Source organism: Colias philodice, chromosome 31 (genome assembly GCF_061535455.1).
Source record: "Colias philodice isolate Cphi_HAF_F1 chromosome 31, ilColPhil1 Martin Lab GWU primary, whole genome shotgun sequence".
NCBI lineage: Eukaryota > Metazoa > Arthropoda > Insecta > Lepidoptera > Pieridae > Colias > Colias philodice.
This window is the reverse complement of record NC_143116.1, coordinates 4,317,930-4,331,370: the sequence shown is the minus strand read 5'-3', so window position 1 is coordinate 4,331,370 and position 13,441 is coordinate 4,317,930. Positions and strand designations below refer to the sequence as shown.

Sequence of the window (13,441 nt, the reverse complement as noted above, 5' to 3'; positions counted from 1 at the left end):
AGGTATTAAAAATTAAATTGAATTCATTTTTCTGTTCTATGTTGTAACTGATTAAATTTTCAGAATATAAATTGCTATAATATATAGGTACATAACTTAATAATAATTAGTTTAATTCTAGTTGAATAAATTAAATGTTTATTATTTGAATTTCCGATTTTTCTTTCGAGATATTTTTTTGTGCGAATTAGACATTAATAATAAATTTGGCGCGCATTAAGGCGCATTCAAAGTACAGCGGTATCCGCTCCCAGTACAGTTGAGAACAGCCAATCGGTACGCGATAAGAGTCTCTATGATATAATATGTAAAGCCTCCTCTACACTACTCGCGAAGTTTCTCGGCGAAGTACGCGGCCGAAGTTGACTGAAGTCCGCGGTGCTACACTACACACTTGTTCAACTTTTTTCGATCGCATACGTTCATATTCAGAATGCACTTCGGGTAACTTCGTGCCCTTTGTAAAGTTGGACGAAGTAATCTCTACATTTTTCTATTCGTCTAACCTCGTACAACTTCGCGAGTAGTGTAGAGGAGGCATAAGGATTATCGCTTGGCTTCGGGATACCGCGATACCCACGGCACTTACGAATACCTAGGTGCAGTTTGAATGGCCTTTATAACTATAAAAGTACAATAATCAGTCAATACATTTTTTTATAATTTATTTAAATACAATAATTTAATGAATGTAGCATTAAATTGACAATATTTGATCAAATTAATAATATAAAATAGGTGAAAACAAGTTTTCACAACAAAAAAAGTATCAAAAGCTTAGTAACCAATAGAAAGTCTATTCACAGTATTAACAAGGGGATAGGAATCACTATAATAAATTTTCTATAGTATATTATAGTTTTAACACTAAAATATTACAGTCTTCCTCTTGTTCAATCACTTCATATTCAAAATCGACTTTCCTTGAACTAACACTAGACACTCGCGTCACACTTTTAGGTACCACTTTGTTTTCAATTTTATCACTAACACTATTTTTTTCACTCGTTTTTGCCATTGTCACATCATTTTTAACGACTTGGTTAATTTTAGGAGTTACTTTTGTATCATTTTTAACGGCTTGATTAATTTTAGGAGATACTTTTGTATCATTTTTAACGACTTGATTGATTTTAGGTGATACTTTTTCATAATTTTTAACGAGTTGATTGACTTTAGGTGATACTTTTACATCATTTTTAATGAGTTGATTAATTTTGCGAGATAATATTTCATCAATTTTAACTACTTGATGTTCAGTGTTCAGAGATTTTTCGCTAATCGTCGTTGTTTTTACATCATTCTTTTCTACCGGATTCGGAGCAATTTTAACAGGATTAAATTGCCCAATCTTTGTTTTGACGACAGGCCTCCGTTTCGGTTGACACGTGATCGGTTTATCGTTCTGCACAAAGTTCTTCGTTACGAAATCCTTATATGTGTCATTGAATGTCACTTTATTTGTATCAGATTGATCGCTACAATCCTTCAATATATCCGTGTCAACTGTTTTACGTTCCATGTTGCTTTTTAATATTTCCAGATCTATATCGGTTTGTTCATCCTCACTGGCTGTATCACTGTTATTATTTATTTGAATATTCGCTAAGGAGAAGGTATTCACAATTTTCGGGGACATTGCGTCTAATTTCGGCCGTTTAGCTTTAGTTACGTCATCGTCTTTGTCCTGTAATGCGTTTGCAATTTGCGCGTCTGACAAATTGAATTGTTTCTCCACATGTTCCTCTGTTTCTTCATCGTAACTCGTCAATATAGAGGCCATTTCTAAAGCTTTGCTCATTAGCAATTTCAAGCCAGCTATGTTAATCTTTGCTGCGTCAACCGCAATGTTCTCTAGCAACGTCTTGAGTTGCAAATACTGGTCGTTGTCGTCCATTATTACTTTGGTAGCGTTGTACCCTTCTACTGGTTTTATCAGTTTCGATATGGAATATTTCTTGTATTTGGCCGGCAATGTGTATTTCTTCTTTATAAGCTCGTGTGTTTCGAAGAGAACAACGTGTATTCCGTTGCCAAACTCTTGGGCTATCATTAATCCGGGACACAGTTTTAGTTTTAATCTATCTGCACATTCGCAACGATAGTACTTTTTGTTGTCGCGTTCTTCTACAACTTTGTAATGTATGCCCGATTCGTTTTCTATATATTGTTTCCATGATACGAAATCTGTGAAGATAAAAAAAAAAATTAGCAAACCTGGACGGTTAACATAAAAGACATTTATACACTACTAGCTTTTCGCCCGCAGCTTCGCCCACGTAGTCAAAGGAAAATCTGCATATTTCACGTTCCCGTGTGATTTTCGGGATAAAAACTATGTTATGTGTTTAATCCAAGTTACCTTCTATGTGTGTACCAAATTTCATGAAAACTAGGTCAGCAGTTTATGCGTGAAAGAGTTGTTACAGTAGGATATATTTTTAATGAATTCGTGTATACAAATGTTATACAGTGCTCAAATTTGTATATAGTCTATCGAAACTGGACTTTGGGAACGAATATTATAATCTATGTATATATAAAAAATGAAACCCGTTTCACGTTGTCAGGGCATCACGCGTGAACGGGTGGACCGATTTCAATAATTCTTTTTTTAATAAATTTCTTGAAGTACGAGGATGGTTTTTATGTAGAGAAAATGTAAATATGTAACACGGGCGAAGCAGGGGCGGACCGCTTGTAATGAATATGATTGAAAAAACCTTAAAAAAACATGCTTAACCAAACATGCTTAAAAATCATGAAATTATTGCATTGCCTTCGATCCTTGATAAGTGTACAAAGCTTGGATTAAATCTGTCCATTTAAATTCAAAATCGAGTCTAAAGCAGTCCGTTACAAACATACATGTGACGCTACTAAAATAAAACTCACCATTAAAACTAGGAAAGTACGACGTCTCCTGCGAATGCATTTTAATCACGTGATCGTCAAATATTCGGATTGTAGGGTATTTCTTTTTACATATCGAACAGTTGAACGCGCTTGATTCGAAAAATAGCTTCTCGTTTTCGCATTGGTGTATTAGCAATGATTTCACCTTTTTCTTACAAACTGGGCAGTGTCGTACTGACACTTTTTTTAGGCATTCTGGATTTCTGTAAAAAAAAAAACGATTTGTACGGTTAATTTAGATTATAGATAAAACGAGCAAATACTCATTCTAACCCCACTGTCAAATTATTTAAGTGTAAACAGGCGTAGAGCATTCTTTATTGTTCTTAGTGCGTTCGAAAACATTCTGCAATGTTCTTATACTGAACAACACTGAATACGAGTTCGTATACACTAAAAGATGACGACGAATTCTCTTGCTCTAGCTCTATGTTCGTTTGATGTAAATGCAATGTTACAATATTATCTACTTGTTGATTAATTAATTGTGATGATTTTGTAATTTATCTGTGAACTAGCTGTGGCTCGCGGTTATACCCGCAGTGCTCCGCTCCTGCTGGTCTTAGCGTGATGATATATAGCCTATTTTTCAAATCAGACCAGTAATTCCTGAGATTAGCCCGTTCAATCAAACAAACAAACTCTTCAGCTTTATAATATTTTAGTAAAGGGAAGATGGGTTGATGATGATGACTTCAGTTTAAATACTTACATTCCTTCTCTACTGTGATAATATTTCAAGTGCTCGATCGCCTTTTCACTCGATGGGTACGTTATTTTGCACAACGGACACTCATAATGTTCAAATGTTTCTTCATTACCATTCTTTGTGACAAGTTCTAGAGAAGTATTTCTACTTAAGCATTCTACAGCAGCTTCGGGTAAATTAACTTTATTTTTCGTCAAATTCCTCTTTACGGCTATCTTTGGATGTATGGGCGGGGGTGTTTGTGTATCCTTTCCTTTTCTTAAGTCATATGTTTTGTGTGCTCGCTTGGTTTTTGTTGGGCTTTCTTGGTCACTATTACTTTTGTCACTGTTATCGCTCTGGAAAAGTAAAATTGTTATTTAGAATGCATACCTCTAGGACCATGTATCAGTCATTTTTAATGTTTGTAGAAATCGTATTCTCTTCGGAATTTGTTTCATGTAGAAAATAAAATGGCTTAAAATGAAAATATAATATTTTAATATACTTTCTGTTCAATTACAAACGAAATAAATTGCATTACAATCAACTACAAACGTAAATCTATAAGAAAATAAAAAAAATGTGTGCGTGTACTAGTGTACACACGTAAGAAGTGAAACTTCTTTATGACCTTATTTTTCAAAAAACAATTTTCTATATGCAATTTTACAGAAATACGTCGAATCAAGATGGCGCGTAACGGAAAAACGTCACGCGTAACGATAAAAACTTACACAAAATTTTTTTCCAACCCTGATAAAGAAGTTTCACTTCAAAATATATTTTTTGCAATTTCGGGGGACGAATTTTTTTCTGTGCCTATAAATTTTTTTAGGCGCATAACAAACAAAATAAGTTTCACTACTTACTACTACATATCGAAATCTTATAAATGAACACAAAAAATGTTTTTTTTTTTAAAGTCGGGTGCCAAGTTTACATAGCTTGACATACGATAACTAATAAAAGTTGTTCCTATTGGTGTACATACTGGTTTCACTTGCTAGTAATGTACCTGATAGCCTATTCAACACTTTTTGACTGACATATGAAAGAATTTATTCAGTTGTGAAACCAGCCCATTGAAATGATTGATTCTAAATAAGGAGATAAAACTAATTTAGTTTAAAATAAGTAGGGTGAGGAATTACATTAGAAAGAAAGAAAGCATTTATTTGAACACACACAAACTAAAATCAGTATGAGGCAAATTATAAAAAAAATAATTTGGAAAATCCAAAAGTGCACGCCTCATAATTTTTTTTTAATAAATATTTATTAATTATTATTTTTGTTTATTTAATAACAATTAAACCACATCGAATCAGACCCTGAAAAATGAAAGGGTTCTATTCCTGAGCATACTCAAGCGTAAGAGAAAAAAAAAGACTCGATTAGTAAAGTATTTCGGTCGCTATCGTGTTAACAAGAAAAAGGATCCGCACATACAGACACACGGACGTCCAAGACAGAACTTTTTTAAACTGTTTTTTAACTAGTTTAAATAACAAAAATGACATCAAAAATATCATGAACGTTAAAAATAGTGTTTTTTCTTAATATGTGTGTGTATGTATTATCTTACAAGTGCAATGTATGATACATAAAGACATTTTAAGTTTGAAAAATCAGATGTTTTGCGCGAAGTGACAGTAGTACCCACCTCAACGCTTCGCTTATGAGGCGTGCAATAATACAAACATTTATTAATTTTTTAAGCCATCCTAGATAATCTCAGTATTCATTAAAAAACATAAAAGAGTGTGTGTGCCGAGCACACGCGTCAGAAGTGAAACTTCTTTGGCAAGATACCAAAATCGTCGCCTTACTCTATGAAGTGACGGTATTGCCATGACGCCCTTAAAATATTACCCTCAACAAGTTTCACTTCAAAAAGGTACATACCTCATATTCCTTCGCCTCTATTGGAGTTATCGGCCTCTGGGGCTCTTTCGTAACATCGACACCTTTACTTTTTAAAACTCGGCACACTTTAGCGGGGTTTGTTGCCAGGACTTCAGCTGTTTTCTCGCACATTCGTGTATGTATCCTATCCTTAGCAGGCCACGTCTCTAGGAGATGATTATACACGTCGATAATCATTTGATTTTCGTTTGGCCCTGTTTTGAATCCCTTCTGTAAAAAGTTTAAATTCATCAGTTTTTTTTTTGTGGGCTGCCAATGTAAAGTAACATAAAAACAAATCTTGTACAAAAATGATCGAATTGTGGTATTTTCACTTATAAGTCACTAGCTTTCGGTTTCGCCCACTTTGTCTTAAACCAAATAAATTATTAAACCTTATAATTATTAAAACCTTCCTCAGAAACCACTCTTGAAAATAAGCCGCATCAAAATCCGTTGCGTAGTTTTAAAGATGACAGTTGAATTGGGAGTTTTAAATGTAACATATTTGGATATATCTCATTTTAATCTTAAAACCTTATTATTGCCATTTTACTCATTAGGTTAAGTACTTTCGATACCAGTTTAAAGTTTTTTGATATCTGCAATAGTTACCGAATAATCGCCAGTGCACACTTAACGATTATATAGTGAAGTCCCGTGTCCCCTAGATTTTTTCAATGTTTCAATGATCAATTTCATTTTGGGACAAGTAGATGGTCAGCCTTCTGTATCCTACTAGACCGAGACTTTTTTTTTCTTCGTCTCCAACGGGAATCGAACCCAGGACCCCTTGGTTCTACTCACATGCGTCAACCACTGTACCAAGGAGGCAGTCAACTTACACACATTTAACGAATATTATTATTGTTTTAGATATTTAGTAGTAGAATTTAGCAGTGGTTACATTTTATCTACAATTGGAATAACTTATATTTTAGCTTTATGTTGTTGCCTTGAAGAGATCACTTATCACTACTAGCACACCCCAAACACTCCATACAAAATTATTGTTTTGACAGTCACACTGTAGAGACTGCAAATGTGTGTGTTAACGCTTTATGGTTGGCACATTTGTGACTAGCGTAAAGAAATTCGCGTTTTTCTGATGAAATACATCCGTAAACAGCACAATATCTAACCATTTTCTATGAAAAACGATAATCACAAATCCAAAATAATAAAATTACTTTAAGTCAATTTGATTAATGTTGTCAATCTTCGTTGTGTATCGTCCTTTCAGAAAAATGCGGGCCATTTATTGCGTGACTGTGCGGGGTGAGGTAAGTGTTTAATTTTGGCGGGAGGCAGAGTGTCCGTTCTGTAGCATTTAGCTACTATTATGTATTCTGTGCTACTAGTATAAAACAAAGTCACGTTCTCTGTCTGTATATTGATACGTATGCTTTAATTTTAAACACTACTCACTGGATTAAGATACCGTTTTTTTATATATAGAGTGATTCAAAGGATGGTATATATTCGGTCGCCGCGCTCAAGGCCCGCGATAGAAGCTATGCAATAGCTTAATTATAACACTAAAACATCTTACCGCGGATATTGTAGGGACAGCATCAGCTTTTAGGCATTGACGAAAGTTGACCATAACAAAACACGAAGGTTCAAAGTGTTTGCTGCATACGACAGTGTTCTTTGAGATTCTTCGCCTAATTTCCATGTTTTCGAGCCATTGCTTCCGCCTCTCTTCGTTTTTCGGTAAACTGGAGAAATAGTGCAAAAATTATAACCGCATCGTAGTTAACTGTCACTTTACTAAAACATTTGTAAATGTAATTATTAACTTACACGTGGAATGATAAGTCGGAACCTTTATTAGATTCACTCGTACAAGCATAAACGCAACACGTTCCCACCATTTTAACTCGAAATATTCGTGTAGATTCTTGTTATTTTATTCACAAATCACATCCTAAACGTCAACAACATTGTCTTCCACGCTGACCATAGACCACAGAGCAAGTAATATGACGCAACATGACATTTGAGAAGCATTTGATAATTTTTTTTTTAATAATTTATTCATGACCATGGATACAAGTCCTTCAGTCGCAATCTTAAAGTAATATACATTTCAATATAATATAAAACATACATTATACAAAAATAATAAAATAATTATAATAAGATACAGAACTAACATTAATATTTTAACTTATTTACTAAGTTTACAATACAATTATACATATTATATATTCGATCGTTTTTCAAAACAGTATTAGAAATTAAATTTTTTCTACAGTATTAACAATGTAATTATATAGCGGAATGAAATAATCTTTGTTAGATAATAAATCTTCGACCCGGCGGGGAACACTAATTGAATGTCCTTGGGCGATATCACTTATTTCACTGACAAGTGTCAATCTTTGAATACCAAACGTTCGATACTGTAAAATAATATGGTTTATGTCTGCATTTTCCTGGGAACAATGGGTACAAATGTTTTCTGTAATTATTTTCATCCTATAAAGATGCGCTGGAACCAAGCAATGTCCAAACCGCAAACGGCTAATGATCGTTATAAACTTTCGACTAGTGTATCTGAAATCATTATACCAAGGTGTTGTAGGTAAGTTTCTTTGTAAATTTGCATACCATTTTCCTTTGTTTTCTGTGGTCAAATCCCAGTAATCTTGCCACATATTTTTCATTAAAGTTTTAAACTTATGATAATAATCCGTAAAAGGAACTTTGAAAGATCCTGTCAGGTCTTCCTCATGCTCCTGACGTGTTGCCTCGTCTACACCCAACCAACAAATCGTTGCTCTATAGAAGGGATAAGAACGTTTCAGAGGTGCTAACTGGTAGTTCTATAAGGGTGATAAGAACGTTGTATAAACCCCAAAGTGGCGCATTTATAAAGCCATTTGATGGTATTGTGTTGCTGTAGCAGCAACTCAGATGCCAATTGGACCTATAGAAGAGTACACTTATAGAATCGCGATGCTGTTATAGAGCGAAGTAGTGATATAAAAGGAACCGCGATGCTGTTACAGCGCGAAGTTGTGTTTTAAGAGTAACCGCAAATCTTTTGTAGCACGAAGTTGCGATGTACAAGTCACTGCGACGCTATAAATATAATACAAAATGGTAAATCGTGTACCAATCGATACGAGTAAATGACTATAGGAACCATCATCGTGGTGTCGAGTATTAATTTTTGTTACACTGTTACTTATGTTAGATACATAAACTGACTTGTGAATGAAATTTTACTGATAGATTATATGCATAATTACGCTGTTTTTTTCATGCCCCCCTCGAATTATTGAGTTTTAAGTAATTAAAAAACTAATTTTACACCAAATTGCTGTATAGGATGCCAAATAGCAACTCCGTGGCTATTATACGTCCGCAAACGAACGTAGTTTTGACAACTGTCATGCCATATACTGGATTAAATTAGTAGGGTTCCCTGATGTAAATAGAAAACCCATAACATGTTTTATTTTGTATTTTCTAGTGTAAATTCCGATTTTTAGATTCCGATCCCGAAATGTCAAGCAAAACACTAGTGTCTGAATGGTCTGCTTCTGAATTATCACAAACCACATGATGGCTGTTAACTTGGTTCTGTTCATAGGATGTAACAGATTGTACGGAATCATTGTCCGTATTCGAAGCCTCACCTTGAATTTGTCTGGTGTCAATCGTTACTGAAGCTGCGATTTTTTTTAATTCATTCAATCCATGATTATTAAAAAGAACCCTTCAATTATTTACGAGACGGTGCTGACAATATGGCAGGTTTTTGTTGTTTTAAAGTGAAAGAAACTCTCTTATAGGCCGTATATCTCTCGTAAGTGTCGCATTTTACTACATTAATACGCCGTTTTTGTTACATAACAGAGTTATTAACTCTTTTATACAGTAAATCAGTCCTATAACTCTGACCACTCAGCTATTAAACCACTGCGTTATAATGGGCAGAAAAACACTAATATAATTCAATTAGGTTACAAAGAAGTGATATAAAACTCGGATATATCACCTAATTGCTCTATTATGGAGTTTCAGCAACCATGAAGATTCACAGTGCTATAATAGTAATAAGGAAAACCATTACAACACTAAATTGTCCAATTGTAGATTTTTTTACGCCTCTATAGGCATGGGACTATAAAGGTTACCCTAGAATCGTTTATTGCACTAATTTGCTGTAAAAAAGAGACCACCAGCGCTGTTATGTGATAATATCGTCCTGTTATTGCTGTACCAAAATCTGGATAAGAGCTGCTCTATAAACGCCGTATAAAATAGTGATATAAACGTTTACATCACCTTGTTATGGGATGAATTTGCTGTGTATGATTATAGAGCAAAATCATCTCATTAAACGCTATTATACAACAAGCTTGTCACCGCGACACTGTTATACGTCATTTAAAAAGCTTTTTAGTGATGTAAGTTATTGTTATAGGACATCTTTGCTGGTTGGGCAATTTCGTTACCAGTTATGCCACTGTGTGAGGGAACCCATACAAATTCAATATGTTTGCCAATAATTCGTAAAAAATCCTTAATCCTATACAAAATATAATTCTGTTTAAATACAAAATTGCAATTACATAAAGCAGATAACACACTTTTGGAATCTGAAACTATCAAAATATTTAAATTAATTACATTAGATTTTACATATGTCAAAGCAGCCAGAATGGCCCAACTTTCTGCTGTGAAAATACTACAACTATTTGGCATTCTGAAACATTTAGTTACTTTCATTTGTGGGTCATAAAACGCAGCCTTAACATGACAATCACTCTTAGAGCCATCGGTATATACAATGTAAAAATCAGTTTTATTGGATATATATTGTCTGAATTCAAACTTGTTATTAACAGAATCTAAATCACACTTTATATCTAGAAAATTAAGTAATGTATCATAAGGGAATTTGTAAATTGGCCATTTGTTGCTAATGTACATATCTTTTGTTAGATTTTTTACATAATTCACTATTGTTATAATTTCAGGCAAATTACCTGAGATAATTGTATTAGCCGTGATGTTGTGAGTACCAGTTGACTGTAGAATTGGATGAATGATATTATTTAGAACAATATTATTATTACAAGATAACACCTTCAAACAAAATCTCTCAGCCAGCTGCAATCGTCGAAGACACAATGGAGGTATGCAATTCTCAATTTCCATAGAATTAATAGGAGTGGTGCGCATGGCTCCACTAATTATTCTCAGACCCATATTTTGTATCACATCCAATTTTCTTAATAATGTATTACTAACATTCATATAAGCTAAAGAACTATAATCAAAATGACTTCTGACTATACTTTTATATAGCATACTCAATGTTTTTGGATCAGATCCCCAAAAAGTTCCTGCTAAGCTTCTTAAGATATTTATGCCCCTCATAGCATTCTGACATATGTAATTAATATGCTTATCAAATTTCAATTTATCATCTAGTATGACACCTAGAAATTTATGTTGATTGGTACTAGGAATGATTTCATTATTATATTTAATATTTACAGTAGAGTGTGCAAAAGGATCTTTACTAAAAATTAGAACATTGCTTTTTTCCGAACTTATTTGAAGTTTTAATATGTTACTATAATAATAATGCAATTGTCTTAATGCTGTATTCATATTTTCAATAGCTATATTAAGATTTTGATTTTCACAATATAAAAGCAAGTCATCAGCAAATTGCAATATTTTAACTTCTGATGTGTCTACAAAATTAAGGATCTGAGATGTGTATAAGTTGTACAATAAAGGTGATAATGTTGCTCCCTGCATTGTCCCTTTGTTTACAGTTCTAGGTCCATGTAATTTATTGTTGTATTTTACAAATAGAGTTCTTTTATATAAAAAGTTTAAAATCCAGTTTAAAATATGTCTTGGTAATTCCAACTCTTGCAATACATTTATCAAGCTCTCAATATTAACATTATCAAATGCACCTTTAACATCTAAAAAGACACATATAACATTACTGTGACTCAATTTTGCCTTTTTAAGGTCTGATATAAGAGATACAAAGCTTTCAGAGCAACTTCTTCCTTTTCTGAATCCAAACTGTATGTCTGGTAATTTTTGCTGTGTCTCAGCAAAGTAATCTAAACGTAATTTTAACATATTTTCAAAAAGTTTGCCCAAGCATGATGACAGAGAAATAGGTCTATATGATAGAGGATTGTTCGCAGGTTTATTTGGCTTTAAAATCGGGATTACACATTGAGTTTTCCATGAGTCTGGTATTACTAAATTTAACCAAAGTTTATTGTATATATTTAATAAAATTTCTTGCGCATTGGGGTGTAACTTTTTAATTAATAAGTATGGAATACTATCTAACCCTGGTGTTGTATCTTTCCTACTTTTAATTGAAATGTACAGTTCATTGATGGTAAATTTGCTATTGAGAAATGCATTTTTAGAGTTTTCAACAGATTTATGTAAAATGGCATATAACCTATCTTCATTTAACTGTGTTGAATCTGATATGTTATCTAAAAAGCTTGGAATCCAGTCATCATTGAAATTCCTATTATGACAAGAACCTATTCTTTTAAATCTTTTTACATAACTCCATATTTGAGAAACAGGTGTCATTCTATTAAAACTAGTACATAAGTTGTGCCATGAATTAATACTTTCCTCTTTTAATATCCTTTTCTTTTGAGCATCAAGTTTTTTATACTTAATAAAATTAGGAATACTTGGTGACTGTCTATATTCTCTAAGGGCTAACTTAGAATTTTTGACTGCATCCTCACATTTATTATTCCACCAAGGTGCAGGTTTCCTCATTACTTTTAAAGATTGTTGGGATTTTTGTTTTGGAACAGTTGACATTCTAATATCATACAAAATATTTACAAAATTATTATACAAATCAATTGGTTCTGTGTTATCTATATCTAAATTTGAAAAACAGGTTTCTGATAATTCATGATATTTAGACCAGTCTGCCTTGCTATAAATATATTTTTCATCCACAGGACGTACTTCATATATAGATGGTTTCACATTCATAACAACCATAGTTGGATAGTGATAACTACCCATTGGATCATCGTGGACATGCCATTCACACAGAGGAGCCAATGAGGGAGTGACCAGGGATAAATCGATTGCAGAAGCATTTCTATTGGGATATTGAACAGTTGTTGCCTGACCATCATTTAGAATACACATATCAAATTCATCAATAAGATTATATAAACTGTTACCTCTATTATTATTAGTCGCACATCCAAATAAAATGTGATGTGCATTTAAATCACCCATGACAAGACACGGCTTAGGAGTTTCGAGTAAGACCTTTCTCATTTTGTTGGTGGCAAATCTGTTACTATTTGGAGGAGCATATACACAAAGAATATGTAATTTACCTATAGATGTATCAATTGATATGCAAATGTTTTGAATGCTTTCATAAAAAGTTGTTTGTACAATATTGTATTTTAAATTTTGTTTAATTAATATACCTACTCCATTATGCGTATTTACTGAGTTTTTATATATAAGGTTATATGGTGTAAAATTAGGAATAATACTAGTACTTTTAAGCCAGGTTTCGTTCAATAAACAAATATCTATATCATGCTCCGAGAGAAATGTTTTTAATAAGGCTTTTTTGCTTTGTAAGCTTTGTATATTAAATTGTAAAATCTTTATATATGCATCCATTATGTTATTAAATTACTTAATAAAATATCTTTAATTGTTTTATTTGTTACTGGAGTACTGTTTTTGCTATTACCAAGCATTATGAGAGACTTGACTAATGCATTTATAATTATTTCATTATCTACAATTTGCTCAAGGTTGAGTGATTTTGAATTAGTGCCAGTAGCTGTGTCTATCGGCTTAACCGGTTTATTAAGAGCTGGGAATCTTTTATCAGGGATAGTGGGTACTGTACTCACCACA

The 13,441-nt window shown here is 33.1% G+C and overlaps 1 long non-coding RNA gene across 1 annotated transcript; it reads left to right on the top strand.

Annotated features, from left to right (window-relative positions):
- The first annotated feature begins 7,902 nt into the window (after positions 1-7,902).
- On the top strand, positions 7,903-13,242 carry LOC149475233 (uncharacterized). Its single transcript, XR_016318108.1, has 3 exons — positions 7,903-8,102; positions 10,510-10,668; positions 12,508-13,242. It is a non-coding gene; the product is annotated as an uncharacterized LOC149475233 (long non-coding RNA).
- Positions 13,243-13,441: the final 199 nt, after the last annotated feature.